Consider the following 22450-nt stretch of genomic DNA (forward strand, 5'->3'; position numbering starts at 1 on the left):
ATGAAATTTTATAAGCGATAACTTTCTCATTTGACCTTTTTTCTCCTCTGATGTGAGCAGTTTTCTCAGTAGGTAGTTCCTAGTGAGGATAGGTTAGGACACAGTTGTCACTTTTTTTTATCTTCTGATGGAAAGGTGTGCTTTTGAGATGGATATAGTGTTATGCAAGGCCTAAAGACCCCATTCCTTAGCCATGGTGAGAGTTAAATTATACCTCCTTAAGTACTTTGTGTTCTCGTATGACAACGGGCAATACTTACTAAGCTTAGAGTAGCTCTAAGAAATGGAGGGAGATTATTCCACTTCTCTGTCCATCAGACATACTTAAAGATCACTTAGCTATCACATTCTTTCCTATCCATTCTCACCGCCACCATCCTATTTCTAGAAATAGTTCATTAGCTAGACTATTGCCATAACTTCCTAATCAATGTTGCTGTCTTTAGTTCCTCCTCTCTCCCACACACCCTCTGAATTTTGTCATTCTTTGCTCAGATATCTATTGCCTACCCAAGCAAGCTCAAACCCTGAATACAACATTCAGGGTCTTTTACATCTGGGCCCAGCCTTCCTGTCCTTCTGCCTCATCCTGCTATCATCAAAATAAGCTCGGGATGCCATTCAGTATGGACAGCTCACCTTTACCTCATTACCCATTTTCCCCCTTACATTTACTCATGTATGCCATCTACACAAATGTCCTTTCATTCCTACATCCCCTCTCCATCCCACCCCACTATCCAAATCACACTTACTCTCAAGCCCAGCTTCTCCTTCGTGTCTTTCTTCTTAGTCCTTCTCCCCCCTTCTCCCTACTTAATCACAGACACATATTTTCTTTGCACTATACATATGTGCGCAGTAATTACCTCTGTGTCTTTCACTTCTGCCTATGTGTATGGTCCTAAAATGCATGTACTAGTTGCTCAAAACATGTTCGTTGAATGAATAAATCAGGGAGGAGAAGAAATGATGATACTAGATTAAAAATGCATTTTAATGACCAATAGCCACATCTAGTGTATCGGCTGTAAAGTATCTGGTGAGAATTATTGTTTTAAATGCTTATCCACAAATATACTGGCTTTAAGATCCAAAAATATCCTTAAGTCTTTCTTTTTGGAAAAAGTTTTTCAAACTTTCTGGCTGATGCATATTCTCTGAGAATAAGATTCAAATCAACAGTAAGTATATGAATTTATATGATGATGATATTGCAGAGATAATTATCCTCAGCAGTAGAGTCATTCTTATTATGAATTTTATAAAATTTCTTTCACTCCTCCTGTCCTTAAAGAGTCCCTGTGTTTCTATACTAAAAGAATCCCTGTTAAAAAAAAAAAAGTATATATATACCTGTTTGTAGGACAGCCATGCATGTAGCAGCATAACATTGTTTGTGGGATAGCTGTGCGTGTAGCAACATATCATTGTTGTAATTGGATTCTCATTGTTGTAATTGCCCTGCCTACTAGATGTGGTACTGGAACCTCCAAGGACAACCTGGGGGAAGGTGGAAGCAACTTGAAATTGGGAAACTTAGGTCCTTCTTGTGACTTTTCTTTTAAGGAGTCACTTCACCTGTGTGTTTTTGCTTCATCTGTAGAGTTTATTAGATAAGCAAACTGAAAGCTCTCTTTCAGCTCAGCAGCTCTAGAATTCTACATTTGTGATCTTTGATTGTTACCGTTAGCTCGAGGGACACCAGACTAAACTGTAGATCATCCCTCCAGAAAACTCTTTCATTAGAGTTAGTAACTTCTATTCTTTCTAGCCGACCCCAGTGTTCAAATTGTATCTTGAAACCCAAATGGGAAGGAAGAAGTGCTCTTGTTACACAAACTTTTCTCTTTGAATTCCTTGGATATTCGTGATAGCAGAAAGCATTATTCTTTAGGGTAAAACTTTTTTTTTTTTTTTTTAAGGCAGAGTGTCACTCTGTCACCCAGGCTGGAGTGCAGTGGTGTGATCTCGGCTCACTGCAACCTCTGCCTCCTGGGTTCAAGCGATTCTTGTGCCTCAGCCTCCTGAGTAGCTGGGATTACAGGTGTGCACCACCACGCCCAGCTAATTTTTGTGCTTTTAGTAGAGATAGGATTTCACCATGTTGGCCAGGCTGCTCTCAAACTCCTGACCTCAAGTGATCGTCCTGCCTCAGCCTCTCAAAGTACTGGGATTATAGGTGTGAGCCACTGCACCCGGCCACTATGTTTAATTGTTTTAAAATGTGGCTTATGGGAATGAATTTACTCCAGCCAGTCTTCGATATAAATAGATACCCCTATGGATTTTTCTTATTCAAAAGGTTTGGTGAAAATGGAAATAAGTGTTAGCACTATCTCTACAAAAGTAACGTGCCATTGACATCAATTTATGGCAGAAAAAAAAATCTCATTAATCTTGCTTTGTAATCATTATAGTAACAGAAAAATAGAGATGAAGCTTTTATCATTGTAAGCTATAATATAGGTGTTTTTGTTTTTTCTTTTCTCCTATGTTAGGTAAGGGGGAGAAAGGAACATTTGCCAAGTAAATAAATAGAATATAAATCATTAGGACAAAAATAGCCTCCTATTTAAATGAACATATTTCAGACATTTGGCTACCACAGGGATACTTAGTAATACTGGCCACATGCCATAATTTTAATTTTTTCTTAACTATTTCTAAGAGACCTCTTTCCACTTAAAGTATATATTAGTAAGATGTTGCCACATGTGGAATTGTAAGGCTAGGAACTGAGGGTAATAATTAAAATTCATATGCAAATCTTTGAAAACTCATGTTAATTATACACAGTTTTAATTCTTCTATTTTACCAAGCTGAATTTGAATTTCAAAGGGATGAAAACATACCCAGATGTGCCCCCCAGTTGGTTGTCTTTGGGTACCTTCTGGTGCTATGACCAGGAACTACTGAACAGCCCCCAGACTGAGGGGTAAAAGAACCAAGGAAAATCGAGAGGTCTGAATGTGGCAGACCAGACTCTTTAGTGTTTGAAGGCAACAGGGACAGAGTAGATTGACAGAAGCTAACAGCCTCACTCTCCTTCACGACAAAACCAATGAGAAACAGAGTAAGTCAGTGCCTTTGCTTCTAATAGGGCCTTTAAACGTAGCACCATAACAAACCTGAGACCAGAAAAGCATTTTATTTCAGCCCACAATGATTGAAGAAACAAAAAATATCCCAGCATTGTGATTTCATGTGTAATCCAATGTTCTTCCCCAGCTGCCAAGTGAAAGCCCTTAAAAGTACAAATGAGGTCAAGTCATTCAGTGGCTTATTCATGCATTCATTTATTCATTTGCTTATTCATTCATTCATTCAATCAATCAACATAAGCATCTTTTTTTACCTTGGGGAATGAAGCTACGTCATGGTACATCCAGATCAATTTGGAGAAACTCTGATGTCAGTCAGGGTACATTTTCCCTTTTAGTCTCATTCAGCACTTCGTCTGGGATTGAATTTCCTGTTCCTAGAAGATTAGACCAACGGAACTGACCAACTCTGTAGCCGAAGAGGGGAATTTAGGACCAACCAGCAAAGTTTGAGAAAAGTACCAACCCCAACCAAATAGATATTACCACGGACTTAACAATGTAATAATAAGCATTCTTTTATAGAAACTCCTTCTCTCTTTGTAGAATTGTCACAATGAGTTATGATCTCAAACCTAGTGATATGATCACACTAAACATTATCACATTTAGGCTGTGTGTGTGTGTATGTACACGTACATTCCACGTTTGCCTGCGTGACTATGAACAAGTCAGTTTCTTTTGATAGGACTCAGTTTTCTGAATTCTAAAGAGGACAGTTGAGCTGGATTTTGTCTAAGGCATCTTCCAATGTCAGTTCTATTTATAAACAATTACTGTTTTTCCATTCCCAAGAAAATGCAAGATTGTGCTTTGGGTAAGATTCTCCACTGTGAGATGACAGTGTATGCCATGTTCCTTTCACTGGAATTGGTGTTTTATAGCATCCTGCCCAGCCTGGCCCACATTTGGTCTGTAGCCATGCTGTCCTCAGGCTGGGATCTGGTTAGTTGTTACAGACTCAAGTCGGGCCTTCCTTCTGCTCTGTGAAGAAAAATCACAACCTCAAAGGGATAGTTTGTTTTTATGGTTGCTCCTGAAAGTGGCATGGTCCCTCTAGATGTCAGCAAATATTAAGTAATTAAATGAGCTGAGTTTAATTGTGGGAAACATGAGCATTGATTGAGCATTGATTTCTGAAGATAGTCTTCTTCTTGCTGAATCTAGCCTCACCCCTTCTTGCCTTTTAGGAAAGAGTTCCATGTTCTTAGACAAGCTTGTTTTCAGATAAAATATTAGACTTCCTTCTTTTTTTTTTTTTTTTTTATGAGACGGAGTTTTGCTCTTGTCACCCAGGCTTTAGTGCAATGGCGCGATCTCGGCTCACCGCAACCTCCGCCTCCCGGGTTCAAGCGATTCTCCTGCCTCAGCCTTCCAAGTAGCTGGGATTACAGGCATGTGCCACCATGCCTGGCTAATTTTGTATTTTTGGTAGAGATGAGGTTTCTCCATGTTGGTCAGGCTGGTCTTGAACTCCTGACCTCAGGTGATCCACCCGCCTCGGCCTCCCAAAGTGCTGGGATTACAGGCATGAGCCACCACGCCCGGCAAAATATTAGACTTCTTTCTTAGAAAATCCCTTTGTTTTAAGGTAATTTTTAAAAATCCCAATCTCTGGCTACATTTGAGGAAATTTTTTTTCACGTTTCTAAATATGTTTCCATTTGATAATATTAGTAAATAAAAATACCTTATTCCATGAATGTTTGTTGAGATCCTTCTAATGTCCAGTACCAGGAATACACACATTAATGGGACATGGTTCTTGTACTTCATAAAGTCATAGAAAGCAAAAAGAACTGAGAGTTATCTGGTTCAGTTATCTGATTTTCTGAAAGGGAAGAAATATACCAGCCAGTATAGTCAATATTATTTTCAAAAATTTGGTGAATGGCCATTGTAAGGGGTATTTACACATATATAATCATATTCCTATCAACTATAAATATGTGAATTGCTTATAAGCATGACTGACATTTGCTATTCTTACATAGATTTTGTGAGTGACTAGCAAAAGCTGTACTTTGCTTCTAGAACCATGCTGTCCAAGATAACTTCTTGCACTGATGGAAATGTTCTATTTTAGCACTGTCCAATAAGTTAGCCTTTAGCAAAACATGGCTCTTGAGCACTTGAAATATGGCTAGCTCGTTATCCTCAGCAAACTAACACAGGAACAGAAAACCAAACACCACATGTTCTCGCTTATAGGTAGGAGCTGAACAATGAAAACACATGGGCACATGGGGAGAACAACACACACAGGGGCCTGTTGAGGGGAGGGAGAGCATCAAGAAGAATAGCTAATGAATGGGCTTAATACCTAGTTGATGGGTGAAGCAAACCACCATGGCACACATTTACCTATGTAGCAAACCTGTACATCCTGCACATGTACCCCAGAACTTTAAATAAAAGTTTGAAATTAAAAAAAAAAAAAAAAAAAAAGAAGTGTTGGGCATGAGGTCCAAAAGAGAATGGATATCAACTAAGTACTGTTAACATACAAGATATGACAATAAAGAATTAATACTGATTAGCTGCTAGATATAAAGATGCATACATTGTAAACAAGCATGTTTTTCAAAATAAACATCTCGAAACTAAAAAAAAAAGAAATATGGTGTTTGAAAAATAAAATAAATTGTTAATTTTATTTAATTTAAGGTAATTTAAATTTTCAGTAGCCACTTTTGGCCAGTGGCTACCATGCTGACTAGTGAAGTTCTAGATTCTCTGCCGGTTATTTGGTAACTGTAACTTGGTAAAGTAAGTTAAAAGAATAAATGTGATGGCGTGCAAAAGTAATATAAATAAAACTAGAAAATATAATTTAAAATTTTAGAATAGCTAGGAACTATGAAAAGCAAAGTAGGAAGAATTTACTAATCAACTACAAAGCATTAGAGGAATCAAATTGGCAGGAGAATGATAAAATAGCATGTAAATTGTAAAATGAAGGTTAAAATGAAGCCACCAAAGTGGGGTGATGGTGTTAGAGGTGTCACCATGCTGTGAAAATAGAGTAGACTTCCTAACACAAAACATGGAAAAGCATGCTTTCTGCTTAAATCAACCTTTCCAAAAATAAATAGAGCTCTTTATTAAAAATTAACTACATATAAGAAGTTAACTCCGGTTGCATAATAATATGCTTCAAACTATGCAATACTATGGAGAAAGATTTAAAATATGAATATAGAAATACCTACATTTGTTATGGGTTTTTTGAAATAATGTTTAAGTGGGTCAGCCACTAATTCATCCAACCTAATAATTCTTCAGGCCCAAGCAGGACATGTCTTTGAACTCATCTTGAACTCTTTCTTTAAGTCTAAACCCTGTGGGGCTTACATAAGATAGAGGCTTTGTTTCAAGTCTTCCAGGTGACCTAAGCTGGCAGCCTCCCTGTTTCTTCCTCCCTGCCCTGCTAGTCTATTCCAAGTGTGGTCTGCAGATCAACAGCATTACCTGGGAGCTTGTGAGCCATGCAGAATCTCAGGCCCCGCCCAGACCTATTAAATCAGATGCTACAATTTAACCAGATCCCCTGGCAATTGTTAAGCACATTAAGTTTGAGAAGTTCTGCTCTAGTGTGTAAAGTCTACATGCTCTCTAGGGCTTACTGAAGAGAAGGAATTACATAGCTTTATTTGCATTAAGGATACCTTTCAAAATGTTTTCAACATTTTATTTAAAAAATTTTCAAACATGGAAAACTGGAAAGAATTTTACAGTGAAATCAGTATTCTTACCACCTAGATTCTATCATTAATATTTAACTCTACTGGCTTCGTCATATTGTCACCCTTTTATCCTTCTGTGCATCCATCAATCCATCTTGATTTTTTCTTTTCATTCATTTCAAAGTAACAGACAACAGTACGTTTTCTCCTAAGTAAATATCCTGGCACATGTATCATTAACTAGAGTTCAATATTTATTTGCAGTTTTTTCCTCTTCTGGAACAAAATTGTACACGATTAAATATGCAAATCATAACTATCTATTCTCTTGAGGTTTTTTGTTTGTTTTGTTTTTTGAGATGGAGTCTCGCTCTGTCGCCCATGCTAGAGTGCAGTGGCACGATCTCAGCTTACTGCCAACTCCACCTCCCAGGTTCACGCCATTCACCTGCCTCAGCCTCCCTAGTAGCTGGAACTACAGGCGCCCATGACCACACCCGGCTAATTTTTTATATTTTTTAGTAGAGATGGGGTTTCACCGTGTTAGCCAGGATGGTCTAGATCTCCTGACCTCGTAATCCACCCACCTTGGCCTCCCAAAGTGCTGGGTCTCTTGAGTTTTAAGAAATGTAATACACTTGTATATAAATTTCCTACTCTTTGTTTTGTTGTGTCTACCTCATTCCTGTAGTTTGCAAAACAAAATAAGAAGGAAATGGAAGGACAGGGCACATAGTTGTCCACAGAATAGTTTGTTCTTTTCCCGGCAGCCAGGGGATCCCTCCCTTCCACCTTCTACCCTCAGTCCCTCATTCTATCTTATAGCCAAGCATTGCTAGAAAGGCCAATTTAAATCAAATGAGATGGTTTATTCTACACTTGTCTCATGTTCTGATATGGTGAGCCTGCCTTTAAAGGCTTGTATTCAACTTATATTCACATTTCAATGAGAAAAGTTTTTGAGATATATAAAAATAGAAACTTTCTAAGAGGTATCAGAAAGTTAAATTACAGTGTGATTACCTCACTATGACATTTTTCCTCTTTTGCCTTTTGCCATTTCTCCCCTTTCTTCTTTCCCTTTATCCAGATAGACCCTTGATCTCCAGTCCTTATGCCAAGTGAAGGGAATTGGCAAGAACCTTATAGTGAAAGAATTTATGTGACCTGGTGATACACATTTTGGAGGCCGAATGATATGGAAATGAACTCTTAAGAACTCAATTATGACTGTTCTGTTGTGTATCCTCTCAGGGTAGCATATGGAAGGCTTAAGACTAGTTCATTTCTTTATTAAAATTATATTTGGAAAATTATTTAGACAGCTCTTTCCTGGATCTAGGCTACCTTACACCTTTATTGTGTCATATTTGGTTAACCAGCCTAGATAGTGACCCAGTGATCATACATGAGAGCAGGATTTTAGATCAAGTGTCACTTTGTTGAGAAACGTGTGGTGTTCATTATAACAGAAGGCAAAACTGTTCTAGAATCTAGGTGTGAAGTATCAGTAGAGGTGGATTTTTAAAGTAACTTAAAAGAATAAATGCGGTAGCCTGCAGGGGTGGTATAATAGAAATAAAACTAGAAAATTAAATAGAAAATATAATTTTAAAAATTAGAATAGCAAGGAACTAAGAAAAAGAAAAGTAGGAAGAAAGAATTTACTCATCAACTACAAAGCACGGGAAGAATAAAACTGGCAGGAGAGTGATAACATTGCATGTAAATTATAAAATGAAGGTTAAAAGCAATTAAGGTACACAAGCACTGAAGAGAATAATAAAAACATAAAATAAGCTAGGATGAGTAGTTAAAATAAATAACACCAGCTAAGAAGATACTTACAAAGATTAAAAAACAGATCAAGTAGTAATAAAATAAGGAAGTGGTTTAAGGCAGTAAATTAAAGAACAATTAAAAAAACAATAAGGAGAGAAAATTAACAGGCCAAAATGACACTTAATAATTGTATTAATAGCTAACATTTATTGACTTCTTTCTATGTGGTAGACACTTCGTGTACGTTAACTTATGTAATTCAATTGTATTAAAATAATTAGAAATTTATTTTGGGGGTAAGCACAAAAGAGTTCAGAGAAGGGAAAGCCAGGCATCAGGGCAATAACCGTCCCCTCGCTAAAAAAAAATAAAAATAAATAAAAAATTTTAAAAAACTGAAGGTAAGCAAAATAGATCTGCAGATATCAATTTTCATTCCTTGTCTAATGTGGTGATTTTTGCACTTGAAAAACACCCAGTACCTGCCCTGGTACTTTTCTTTTACTTCCTTTCTAGATCACAGGTTCCTAAAGTATCTAGCATTATAAAATGTACATTCTCTTTCCCTCTTGTCATAGGTAAGATGGACCTTTGTTAGGGGCAACAAAGTTCTCAATCAGTAGAATCCATAGCCCAGAACCTATGGCAGTGGGCAAGCATCTCATAATCCCACTCATCTTACGTGACCAGGCTCAGGCCTGTCTTCTGGAAGTACTTCCTAGTTCTTCCAGACTGTGCCTGTGTACTGCTTAGTACACAGGAGTTGGAATGGGATTTCTTTTCTGACACTTACCTTTCGTTCCTCGCTAGACCATAGAACTCTGAAGAGAAGGATCATAGTTGTATATCCTGTTCCTCAACTCAGGCCTGGTATACAGTAGGTGCTCAATGAATGCTTTTCAAAGTGAGCCTAGTTGAACCTGTTGTCAGTGGGTTTTGTGTGTATGTTTTTTTAACCAGCATTCAGACCGGATTTTCTGCCCGCCTTGAAACCCTGCAAACATGTGTTTTGTATTTCTATTATCCACACAATTTCTCCCACGAGAAAATGGCTTTGTGTGTGTGTGTGTGTGTGTGTGTGTGTGTGTATGTGTGTGTGTGTGTGTTTTCTGTTTACCATAGCCTGGTACCCATCTTTTACCTCCAACTTATTTATATTGCATACCCTATAATTTTTATGCCAGAAATATTTTATGGGTGTATGTATACTCTGGGATGGGTATATGTATGTGTGTGTGTGTGTGTGTGTGTGTGTGTGTGTGTATGTATGTATATATTCAGAGCTCAGATGTCTGTTACTGTATTTTCTCTTTTCCATACTTTCTTTGGGGGCAGGTGTTATCTCAGTGGCCTTGAACTTGATCCATAATTCATTCATTCATTCATTCATTCACTCATTTGTTTAGTAGACATTTTCTTGGGACTTATTATTACCCAGAATTATGTTGGGCATTAAGGCAAAGAAAATGAAAAGGAGATCTAATACCTGATCTTGAGCAACTCTGTCTTGATCTTGCTGTTTAGCCTATTTCCACTGGCCCTATTTTTCTTTCTTTCTTTCTTTCTTTTCTTTCTTTCTTTATTTTGAGACAGTCTCACTCTGTCACCCAGGCTGGAGTGCAGTGGCACAATCTCGGCTCACTGCAAACTCCACTTCCCGGGTTCAAGTGATTCTCACGCCTCAGCCTCCCAAGTAGCTGGGATTACAGGCATGCGCCACCACGCCCAGCTAATTTTCTTTTTTGTTGTTGTTATGAGACAGAGTCTGGCTCTGTCACCCAGGCTGGAGTGCAGTGGCGCAATCTCGGCCCACCACCAGTTCCGCCTCCGGGGTTCACACCATTCTCCTGCCTCAGCCTTCCCAGTAGCTGGGACTACAGGCGCCCGCCGCCACACCCGGCTAATTTCTCATATTTTTAATAGAGAGGAGGTTTCACTGTGTTAGCCAGGATGGTCTCAATCTCCTGACCTCGTGATCCGCCCGCTTCGGCCTCCCAAAGTGCTGGGATTACAGGCATGAGCCACCACGGCCAGCCTAATTTTTGTATTTTTTAGTAGAGTTGGGGTTTCACCATGTTGGACAGGCTGGTCTCAAACTCCGGACCTCAGGTGATCCAGCCACCTCAGCCTCCCAAAGTGATGGGAGCCACCACACCCGGCCAGCCCTATTTTTCATGGAAAGGAAAAAACAACTGTTAACACTCTTCACAGGTAATTGTTGTATTTTGAAAAGAGTTATGAAATCACTTGCTGACTTTCTCTTCTCTGGGGAAAAGAGTCTTGAGTTCCCTCAGCCTTTCTTCCTAAGACCTGTAGTTGGCTGCAAATTGCATTGGTTGCTCTTCTCTAACGAGCTCTGGAGATTGGCCACAAAGAACAAAGACATAAGTTAGATATGGACTTTTCTTCAGACACTTTGTTTAAATTTTAAATTTTTTTCTGATTGCAAATTAATATTTAATGTAGAAAATTTGGAGAATGCAGGAAAACTACAAAGAAGAAAATTTACTGTTAACTTTGTGCTCATAGCCTTCTAGCACTTTATTTATAAGTGTATTCTTTATGTGGGTGTAAGAAAGTTACAATTCATTTTACCTACCTATATTACTAAAAATGTGTTATGAATATTTTCCATATCATTAAACATTCTTCTCAAACATAACTTTAAATAACTGCATAGGAAACTGTTATAGGGAAAGTCCACAATATGTTTAATCAATTTATACTATAGAACATTAAGCTATGTTTTGATTTTGGGTTTTGTTTTTTTTTTTACTATTATTAATAACATGGTGGTAAGCTTTGTAGTACAGAAAATTTGATGTACGTTTTCTGTTATTTGCTTGGCTAAATCTCTAAAAATGGAATTACTAGATCAAAGGGTATGCATAAGTTTACAGTCTTTGTGATGTATTGTAAACTTTCTTCTAGGAACTTCTATTAATTTATGGTTCTCACTAACAGTTTCTGGTAGTTTCCATTTCCTCACAACCTCAACTGTTTTTCAGTCTTTGTCAATTATCAAATCATTAAATGGCATCTTGTTTTTATTTTAATTTGCATCCCTTGGGTTACTAGTGCGATTGAACATTTTTTATATGTTTATTGGCCTTTTGTATGTATTCTTGAAATGTTCATCTCTTTTCTTATTGATTTCTAAGAACTCTTACACAATAAGGATATTAATCCTTCTACACTAGGCCAGCATTTAGTAAATAGGGGAAATTCTCTTTCTGAGTGGAAGAGGACTCCTGTGGAATAAGGCCCCAAGTCTCATCCTATTTCTGTGTAAAGTTCTTCAGAGTGAAAGCTGGATTGTTACCCTAGGAAAACTAAAGACACATCTGTACGTGATACCGGTATTGATCTTAAAATAGATTAATTAATTAACCCTACAATCTGAACTAGCTTGACATTTTCTATCTTTCTGATCTATGAAAAATCTCAGGTTGTAAAATAGTGCCCAAGAATTTTCTAAAAGAACCTAGAGATAGATTAGTGAAAAGTTTGTGGGGCGATCTGCCCTAGGCTTAGTATGACCCTAAGCCAAATAAATAAGTCCTTGACTGGCTTATAGCCAGGTTGAAGAGATAACAGCCACATCTATTTAAAAAGCTTTCTTATGACCTTAGCTACACTTAGGTCAAGAAAATGGTATTTTGAGTGACTAGATGTTTTATTTTGGATGCTCGATCAGTCTCCTTGTTTCTTTCACTATCTGTAAGATAACACATTCTTCTAGGTTGTTGAACTTTGACATCTCACCATCATCTGCTCTGCCCATCTTATTCCATAGCAGCACATGTACAGAAAAGCCAAAGCAGACTCCTGAGTCCACAGTACAGGTGGAAGATTTATACTGCAGAAATTCTGGGACTCTTTAAAAGGAAAAAATAAAAATTTCAAAAAATCAAACTCCCTTTCAGTTGGATGAGAATTCCAGAATAAAAGAGGGTGTCCCCCAGCATCCCCTGAATATCTCTAGGGTGGTGTCAAGTGAATTCAAAATTCTTGAGCACATAGATTGTTTTCAAGCTCTTGTTTTCATTTCATCAGTAAATAGAATTTTAAAAACAACAATATCCTCCCATCAGTAGATTTGGCACAATGGACACTAGCACCCCGTTCTTGTACATTCTTGTCAACATTTTCTGTCTGCGTCCCCCACCCCCAAGCCCGGGCCTGCTTCCCACTATATCCCCCCCAACCCTTCTGTTAGCTGTAATGACCCTGCAAACACTAAATGGCATTTGAGTGCATTAAGCAGCAAACTCTCTAGTGACATAGCAATTATGGCTCTGAAATAGATTTGGTGCGTCACGGAAGATAAGGGTTTTGAAAGTTTCTGTTGTGATTATAGCCCGTAACTCCCACAAATAATAGGCTTCAAAATAAGAGGCTGCCAACGGAGCCTTTGTGGCTTTGTCTCAGTGATGGCACGTAAATTGCTATTAATGTCCTAAGTGTACTTGAATATGCCAGTCTTTGGGATGTGGAGTTGGCTCAGTGTCTCTCTTTACACGGCATGTCATTGTTGGTCTGATAATCTGGGGTAATTGCTGTCTCTTGGATGGTCAGAAAAGTGTAAGGGATTTAGCTTCCTGTGTGATGGTAAATAGCCTCAAGATTTAGCCCACGAAGGCAGGTTCACACATACTGGCTGTGTGTGTATTTCATGTGTAGCCACCATTCACCGTTAAGATGTGTATACAATCTCTGTGTGTACCCTTAGTAAATAATAGCCTTGTCAACAAAGCCAAAGCAAAATCAAAGGTTATAAAAATGAAATGAAGAATTCAGGGCTGTATATAGTCAGCCAATCAGATAATTTATATTGAGAGTTTAAAAAAGAAAAAGAATACCCTTACTTGAGTTATCTAGGGTGAGCTTTATGAGGAAGCATAACTGCCTTGTCTTACGTAGCTACTCTTTTCTAGCATAAGTAGCATCTGTGTGTCTGTCTATATTCTTTAGGTACTATCAGTACATTCAAAATGTGTATCAGCTCTACGTGAATATAATAAATATAGAAATTATGCATGTTGTCAAATGCTGTTTGTTGATGTGTGGAAGTGTGTTTGTGTTTTGGTTTTTGCAGTTGTGAGGGTAGAGGTTATTTATTCAGATATAAATAGAATTCTCTGCACTAAGACACCTTTGTTAAGCTAAAATCAAGCTGAGCTTACTTTTCTTTGCCAGGAGATCAGGATAGCCTTTGGAAAATTAAATAAAATCAAACTTCAAGCTTTAGCCTCTTGTATGTTCATTTAGCCTAAGGACTCCTTAAGTCTGTAAGACATGAACATGTTATGTTTAACTGTCCTATTTGTACCTTTAACAGAAATGGGAAAGCAACTCAATCCAAAACCTGGAAATGCACACTATCTCCTATACTGTGTGAGTTATGGAGAGGCTCAACTAAAACCACCCCCTGTGTCTCAGATGCCTTCTATGGCAGTATTAATCCTGAATCTTCACAACAGATTCATTAGAAAAGAATAAAGCTAAGAAGGAGCCAGAGTAGATCTTGATCTCAGAGTTGATGTATTATACAAGCGCACTTTAATAATGTGGCATTAGGATGTTGGCAAGAGGGCACACTATGATGATGCTACAGTTGATGGAATCTTCCAGTTGGTGACTGAGCACCCCTTAGCAGTTAGGGTGCATGCAAGATAAAATTCAAGGTAGTAACTTGTAATGAGGGAGTTTGTTTTCTTACTGTGTGAACGTGGATCAGATATACCATCTTACTCTTAGGTCTTAGAGCAGAACTCTGCCTTGCCAGTGTAAGTTACGCCATATTCACTGGCAAAATGGTGCCACCCATGGTAGAGCCTCAGAAGCATAGCCCTGGAGGAGCAGAGCTTGTCTTGTTCAAAACCAAATTTGGTGAGGTGGACTGTTGCTGAGTAGCAGGAGATACTAGAATCCCTGGACTTTTCTGAGGCCAGTCTTGTGGTTCCTATGTTCTAGCATCTTAATAAACAACACAGGGATTCCCAAAGGTAAACTGAAGAGCACGAGTCACCTGCCTTTAGCCGTGAGCATCCCAAGTAGCCGTGCTCTGCATGTGGAGCCCACATATTGTCCCACAGCTCCAGCTTTTGAAAATTGAGATGTCCAAAAAGCAGTAGCAGGCAGTGGATCCTAAGTCTGGCAAATCCTGGGTTCTGAGATCTAGTTTTCTCTCCTGAGAAGTAGGACTAAGAGTTCACACTAGATTTATGAGCCATTATGTATTTGTGATCCAGAGCAAGAGATGTACCTAGAACAATTCCTTATAACTGTGCAGTTATGCTGGGCACCTGCAGCCAAGCCATCCAGTACTCACAGGAATGAGACACCAAGGGAAGGCTTCAAAGGCGTCATTTCTCCATCCATTCCACCAAGTGCTTAACTGAGCAGCTGCTGTGTCAAACATGAGCCTAGTCCTATAATGGCTTGTTGTTGAATGATTTACCATCTCATTGAGGATACATATCAAAGCCCTTCATGTAGCCTGCAAGTCTAAGCATGGCTAAGTCCTCTCCTCTCTGGTCCTATCTTGCTTCACTCACCACTGTGCTCAGCTCTGTTCCGTTCTTTCTGGCCTTCTTTGAATCCCTTGGAGACTCTGGAAAGGCTTCTCTTTGCCCCACTCTTGACTTGTCCGTTTTCTGTTTACCTTCAGGCTGATTTTCCATAAGCCCAAGTGAGGTCCCTCTTTTGTACTGTCTCCTAGCGCTTATTGCCATCTAGCATTTGTATAATTTTGATAATATAGCAAATGTCTATTTCCTGCAAAACAGTAAACTCCTTGAGAGCAGAAACGAGATTTTTTTAGCTTATTTTATCAACCACTGTTTACCCAGTATGTAGCACAAGTAGCCACTGAGTATGTATTCATGTAATTAAAAACTAAGTGATTACAGCCAAAAACATATGGCGTGCACTTGGAGACTTTAAATGGTAAATAAAAGTTGCACGTCGTTTTAAATGTCAAAATGAGGGATCAGTAAGTCAGTGATATTAGAGGCTAGAGATGTGGGTGATGTGTGCCTTGAAGAAACCTACAAGAAGGAGGTGACTCTCAAGCTGGGCCTTGAAAGATAATATGAATTCGTAGAGACCAGAGGAGATAGACAGGCAAAGGCAAAAAATCCCCTCTCTTGACGTCTCTGTACAGTAGAGGAAGAATTCTCACTTTGACAACGAAAAATTATTTCTTTGCGGCAGCGTAAACTACAGAAGTCTTTGCAGCAAGGATTTCTATTCTCCACCAGGAATGGCCGATTGCACTGCTAATCTTTCTGAACATAGAAACCTATAAACAAGGCCGGGCGCGGTGGCTCACGCCTGTAATCCCAGCACTTTGGGAGGCCGAAGCGGGCGGATCACAAGGTCAGGAGATCGAGACCACGGTGAAACCCCGTCTCTACTAAAAATACAAAAAATTAGCCGGGCGCGGTTGTGGGCGCCTGTAGTCCCAGCTACTCGGGAGGCTGAGGCAGGAGAATGGCGTGAACCCGGGAGGCGGAGCTTGCAGTGAGCCGAGATCGCGCCACTGCACTCCAGCCTGGGCGACAGAGCGAGACTCCGTCTCAAAAAAAAAAAAAAAAAAAAAAAAAGAAACCTATAAACAAGATCTCAGGGTTCAAGAGGCTTGATGGGAGCCAGACAAGAGAGGTGTGTGGTGGTGTGGCATTGATGTGAAGCCACCAGGGGCTGACCTAGTGGCAGGTGGCAATTAGAGAGGATACTCTAGCAGTCAAAGGACCATGGAAACAGGAATCCTAGAGCCAGCAGCGTGAGGAAATCCAAGCAGAGGATTGGCTTCTGGGAAGTATGATGGCAGGTAGTAGTTGGTGAGCTGAGGTTCCAGAGCAACATTCCAATAACAAGAACAAGTCACTTTCTCCGTCTTTAAGGAACTGTAATAAATAGCAGAAAATTAAGCAAAGCTAGGCATAAGCTTGGTAGAGATGGTCTCAACCACAAGAAAGAAATTCCTGTATGAACATACTGATGCAAAATGTCCAAGTAAGACAAGCGGCGAAATTGATTGTGAGTTACCTATGACACCAAACTAGGCCAGAATAAACTTTTTCTGAGAACACATGTTATTCCCAGATAGGGTTACCAGATTTATCAAATGGAAACACTGCACGGGATATACTTATAAAATTACAATGTAACAGAACAGGGCATCCAGATTTTATCCGGCAATGTCATTCCTAGATCCTAAGAGGGAAGCTGAATCTGAATATGGGTCTCACGCTAGAGAGAGAAAAGACAGGGGCTCAAGGACGCAACAGGCCATTAGGAGACTATGTCTGTCTTGCATTTTTCAATTCCCACTGTGCTCAGCGTGGTAACTGGGATGCAGATGCAGTGTGGGTTGTCTCCCTTCTCCTTGTGCCTTTCTGGAGAACACTCCTTGTTAAGACGGTGTGCTAAGCTGTGGGACTGCAACAGTCAGGTTCCGGTGTCTTTCTCAATTGCTTTCTCTAAACGCAAAACAAAATAGTACAACTATTAATTATCGTTGCTTGTTTGGGATAAGCTATGAAGCACCAAATCTCCCTGATGCCAATTTAGTAAGAGAAACGTTCACCGCCTGAATATTAAAGTTACCCAGAAACTTGACGGTGCTTCTGCTCTGTCTTTTGAATATTTGTACACAGCTATTTACATATAGTTGGATTGAATTATGGAGGTCAGGGATCTGATGCCACATGTCTCTCCATGCCCATGTTGGGGGATGGATGTCACAGCGCCACTAAGTGTTTCTTTACTTCGTTCTATGCCTCTCCAAGAAACGTTTATCAAATCGGTGATGTGTCAGGCACTGTGGTGGGCACTTTGGAGTAAAAGATAAATCCCACAGCCTTGCTTTTATGGTCAGGTAGGTGAAACCGACATGTGAAGGAACACACGCAATACAGCAGCACATGTGCTATGATAGAGGCACATACATAGAACTGGGGGCCTGCGGGGGGAAGAAACAAAAAATATGGCCAGGGGACAGATGGATGTACAAAGATATTCAAATTCAGTCTTACAAAGCAGCCAAGGTGTGAGTGCAATGTAATTGGAGGAGTGAGGGCACGGCATTCAAGGGGAAAGAAGCAGATATGAGATGGCTGCTGTGTCATGGGAATTCATGGGAATGTAAATACTTGTGTTGATATGGGAAGTAAGCAAGATCAAGGCTGTTGCGGACCTGCTGAGGACATTGAACCTCATCTTGAGGCCAATGAGTAGCCTTTGAAGGTTTCAACAGGGAGATGACATGCACAGAATGACACTTTTGAAAGATAGCTCTGGTGGCAGCTAGAGATAGGACTGGAGGAATACCCAGACCGGACCTGGATCTGTTTTCCACTGTAAAATTCCCCAGGAAATTTTGAATCTTTTGACATCCCTATGGGGGCTTTCCAATAGCGTCTTTTCAAAGTGCTCTCTGTGTAATCTTGGGAAAGTGTTAAGCATATCAGGAAGACATATTTCTTCTAGCTTGATAGAAGAATGATGAATCTAGGATGTGACCTCTACTATGTGAGCTGATGCCCCTGATATATAGTGGCTCTGTGTGTGTTTGCATAGAGAGGGAAAGAGGATGCATCCGTGTCTCTTTGTTTTTCTTCCTGGCCGGCCCCAACAGTGACTGGGTGATTGAGGGGCCGGAGCACGTACAGCTCCTCACCCACGCTGAAGGCATCTCTAGTAATGGCATCTGGCCCATATGCAGATCTAGCTCCACTCTGTGCTGACATCAGCCGGTTTGTGGCACCTCAGCGTATTTCTGGGTTGCAAATGAGAGTTTCTTAGTGCCAGGCTTGCTTGGGCTGTCACATCAGGTGATGAATTCTCTGCATCAACGGTGTGCTGCTAAAGTAAGCGCAGAGGAAGAGTGGGAAAAAGAGGAGATGGGGCAGGTGGTTCTCAGCCCAGCAGCCACTGCTCTGGGCTAAAAGCAGTACTGGATCCACAACAGGGAGGGAGAGCTACTACCTGTGGCCCCCATTCTGGTTCAAGGAGGGTGGTAGAGAAAAGGCAGGGTTTGGGTTGCAATTTTGTGTCGCGTGTCCTGTCAGGAGAAACCACGTGGGTTTTCTCATGTGCCATTGCCCCGTCCTTGGCTCAATAGCTAGCTCCCTCTACCTCCTCAGACAGGCATGTTTTGCATTACCTTTTAGATGAAGTTCTAGCAAAATTTGATGTATAGCAAATTATGTGCCAAATTCTTTAGGGTAGACCATAAACAGTCATTTTTATTCCTGAAATACTTTGTTTCCAAATATCTTTGTGTTTTGAAAATCCAGATTTTCTTATCTTGGGAACCTACTGTATTTTGTCCTAGTTTTATATTCTATGAGCTTCTCTCTTCGTGAGCTCCAGGTTGAGCCTGCTCTGCTGGCTTAGGCTTCACTTGGTAGAATGAAAAGTTACGTTGGGTCACACTTCCCAGGTGTTGCATCACAGGCCACAGAATTACCTATATAAAACTGAGTGCAAATGTAGACACTCTTCCATTAAAATGTTTTTAGCAATTAAAAGGGTACCTTTGGTTTTGCAGATTTTACCTCCCAACCTGTGACCCCTCAGTATGGTTTATGACATTAGCATTTCCAAGAGTGTGTTCATTACAAAGAATTGTTTGCATCAGAATGTAGAGAGGGAAGCTGAGGTGCAGAAAAAAATAAAAATAAAAGTCTGATTTTCCACCCCCCAGGTTGTTAATGAAAGCATCCTCTCCTCTTACTGTGCCCAGAGATAAATAAACACACAAAGGCGGAGTTTCCTACTTAATATTCACCCACAGTGAGGAAGAGGGAAGGAATTGCTCCCCAGGGTTAACGTGGCAGTAAGCGAGGTCAGCTGTTTCCCAAGACGGTGCAGCCTCTGAACGTCTTACATTAAAGCTAGAATGATACAGCTGAAACAGCCGAAGTGATTTACAGGAAACCCGGTTAAGTTGAGTTTGCTCGCAGTTTCTATCTTATGATGGTTTTAGCAGTAACAGCAGCAAATAATATACCATCCTATAAAGCCCCTCTAGAGAAAAGAATTCTTCCACATTCCCCAGCGTGACATGCTTCTTCTAAAAAGTGTTTGTGTTTCTCTAATTTAAACCCTATTGGCTACAGTGTCCTAAATTTGGTGAGAAGTGGGAGGTCATAGCTGGCATATCCTGGAACAGGGTGGTCAGCAGTCTCATTTTGCCCAGGCTGTAGACGTCTACTGGGATGTGAGACTTTAGGTACTAACCTGGTAAAGTCCTGGGCAAACTGGGATGGAGGGTTTGCCAAATCTGAGGGGGTGTGTGTGTGTGTGTGTGTGTGTGTGTATGTGTATCTGTGTGAATGTTTATGGTTGGAGGGGGAGTGGAAAAAAGGAGAGTGAAAGAGGATTTTTTAAATGTATTTCTTTTAGCTAGAAGGTTTTATATATTCTTCACTAGGTCAACTAGAATAATATAATGCTGGTTTTGATATGAGCTTGAAATAATTCCTCTTTCTACCATCTGTGGGTTCTCTGTACTCCCTGACATCTTACACACTGGTCTGAGAAAACAGAACTTTTTAAAGAAAAGAGATCAGATTTTTACTGTTTGAGTTATTTGAGGTCTGGGATGACTCAAGAAGTCTCCCAGAACCTTCTGGGCAATATAGAATGCCTTGTCAATTCCTCTTAATGAAACGCCACAGAACTAATTTTCTTTACTAATGGCTTCATTTTTTGCGCCACTTATTGTTATCTTAATGGAATTATGGCATGGCTAAATGATAGTTAGAGTGGTGATTTGTGAGCAATGTAATAGAACTCCATTGTTCCATGTTCTGTGACATGTATGCTCACTGCTTTCATAAAGCTTCCTTATCTGCTTATTTTATACCAGGTTGATTCTAAGATACATGCCTTTTTTCTCTTTTTACCAGATTTTTTACTCTACTTCATGACATTGTACTTAAAAACTTCTGTCATGTTTTCTTAAATTTCTGTACTGCTGAGTCATTTTTATTCCTGAAACACTTTGTTTCCAAATATCTTCGTGCTTTGGAAATCCAGATTTTCTTATCTCGGGAACCTGCTGCATTCCCCAGTGTGACATACTTCTTCTAAAAAGTAGAAACCCTACCTTCTGCCCCCACAGATACACTCCTACCTGCCTGTCTGTCTGTCTACCTACCTACCTACCTATCTACCTGTCTATCTACTTATCTATCTATCTAAATATCTATCTGGTAAACATTCACATATAAAAACGAGTAGGAGAAACAGATACCAAAGTAATTATATGTGTAATCAAAGCTGAATAATTTTCCCCAAGTAGTAGAATTATGGGTGCATGCTGTATATTTTGTTTTTTATGCTTTCTTATTTCCCAAATATTATAGAGTAAGTACATCTTATTTTTATTTTTAAAAATGACATTCAAGGATCTTTTTTGGGAAAAATAAACGTAGCCGCCACTCTTAGCCTAAAATGGCACCAGAATCTATATTCTTGGTTGGGACAGGAGGCTACAATATTATCACCCCCGTGACAGACTTGCATTAGGAATTTGAATTAATTCTGTTCTTGATTCTGGTTATACTACAGAGTCTTTGCCCCCAAAAGTTGGAAAAGCTTTCTGTTATGAAAGAAAGAACTCTTTTCCTCCTCATTGTTCTCCGTCTAATCTCTTCATCACAAACAGCAGGGGAAATGTCCTCCAACAGAGGAAAGGAGTGAGAGAAGAGACTTGACTGGATTAGGAGATGGGAGATTGGAACTTGAGGGCAGTTATTCGCTGACCCGCCATTGGGGAGCACTGTTCTTGACATTGCTCGGGATGCCCTCTTAGTATCCAGAACTGCTTCTCAGTGAGGTGTGAACAAAACCTACCGTGATGCTGAAGTAACTGGTGGAAGCTGCTTTGAATTTAAAGCCTGGCTTTCTGGGAAAATTGGAGCATCATGTGGGTGAGCCAATGATAAAGAAAGCCAAGTGGGTGAAAAGCGCAGAGAAAATGGAGCCTGATTCAAAGGTCTCGAGGCCTGTGTTCTCAGTCATGAACCAGGACACCTGCTTTTCTCTTGCACCTCTGCTCTCTTATGAATAAAATGGGAACGGACATTTCTAGCACCTATCAAGTGCCAGGCACTCTCCAGGTGCCGTGGAGTACGCAAGAGTTGAAGTCGTGGTCCCTCCCGAACAGCAACAATAATACCTGCCCCATCTCCCCCAGATTTTTCAGAGAATAAGAGGATAGTACAATAGAAATCATTTTACCAGAGATGTCTCAGACCTGATCTGTTCAACCTGAACTCCAAAGGAGCATAGTAATTGAAGGGGGGAAAGGCATTTTAGCACATTTATATTTCAATGCTTTAAAACATATAAGCAATCATGAATTATGCATCATGAATTAACCACTATAGCATAGCATTCTTCAACTATTTTAGTGCTGGAATTTTTTTGAGAGGGGTGGTTACTAAACAGATTTTTTTTAGAACGGTTTTAACAGTTTTATTGTTGGGATGCTCCTGGATCTAGAGTCTTATAAAAATGATCTCCAAATATAGATCAAGCCTATACCTTCTCATCTCACCACCTCTCTGGATATATTCACACTGACCAGTCCTTATGGCCTTGGCACCATTGTTGTATCTGTTATAGTCACCTGAATTACCCTCTGTACTTTTCAAAACTCACCTCAAAGAGTGCTCCCTCTATGAAGTATTTCCTGATGTTGCAACAAAATGTGATATTGTTTTCATTTGAAACTTCATAACAATGGGACTCTACCATTTATTAGGTTCTGCCTTGATTTATAGTTCATTCGTGGGCTTATCTCCCTCCTTGAGGACATGAACTACATCTCACTGACCATTATATACCCATGAGCA

At 39.8% G+C, this 22450-nt stretch overlaps 1 protein-coding gene across 8 annotated transcripts in view; it reads left to right on the top strand.

Moving 5' to 3' along the window:
- Positions 1-22450, top strand: part of PBX1 (PBX homeobox 1) — a 292465-nt gene that overhangs the window by 267886 nt on the left and 2129 nt on the right. The window lies entirely within an intron of this gene.

This window comes from Macaca mulatta, chromosome 1 (assembly GCF_049350105.2).
Source record: "Macaca mulatta isolate MMU2019108-1 chromosome 1, T2T-MMU8v2.0, whole genome shotgun sequence".
Lineage (NCBI taxonomy): Eukaryota > Metazoa > Chordata > Mammalia > Primates > Cercopithecidae > Macaca > Macaca mulatta.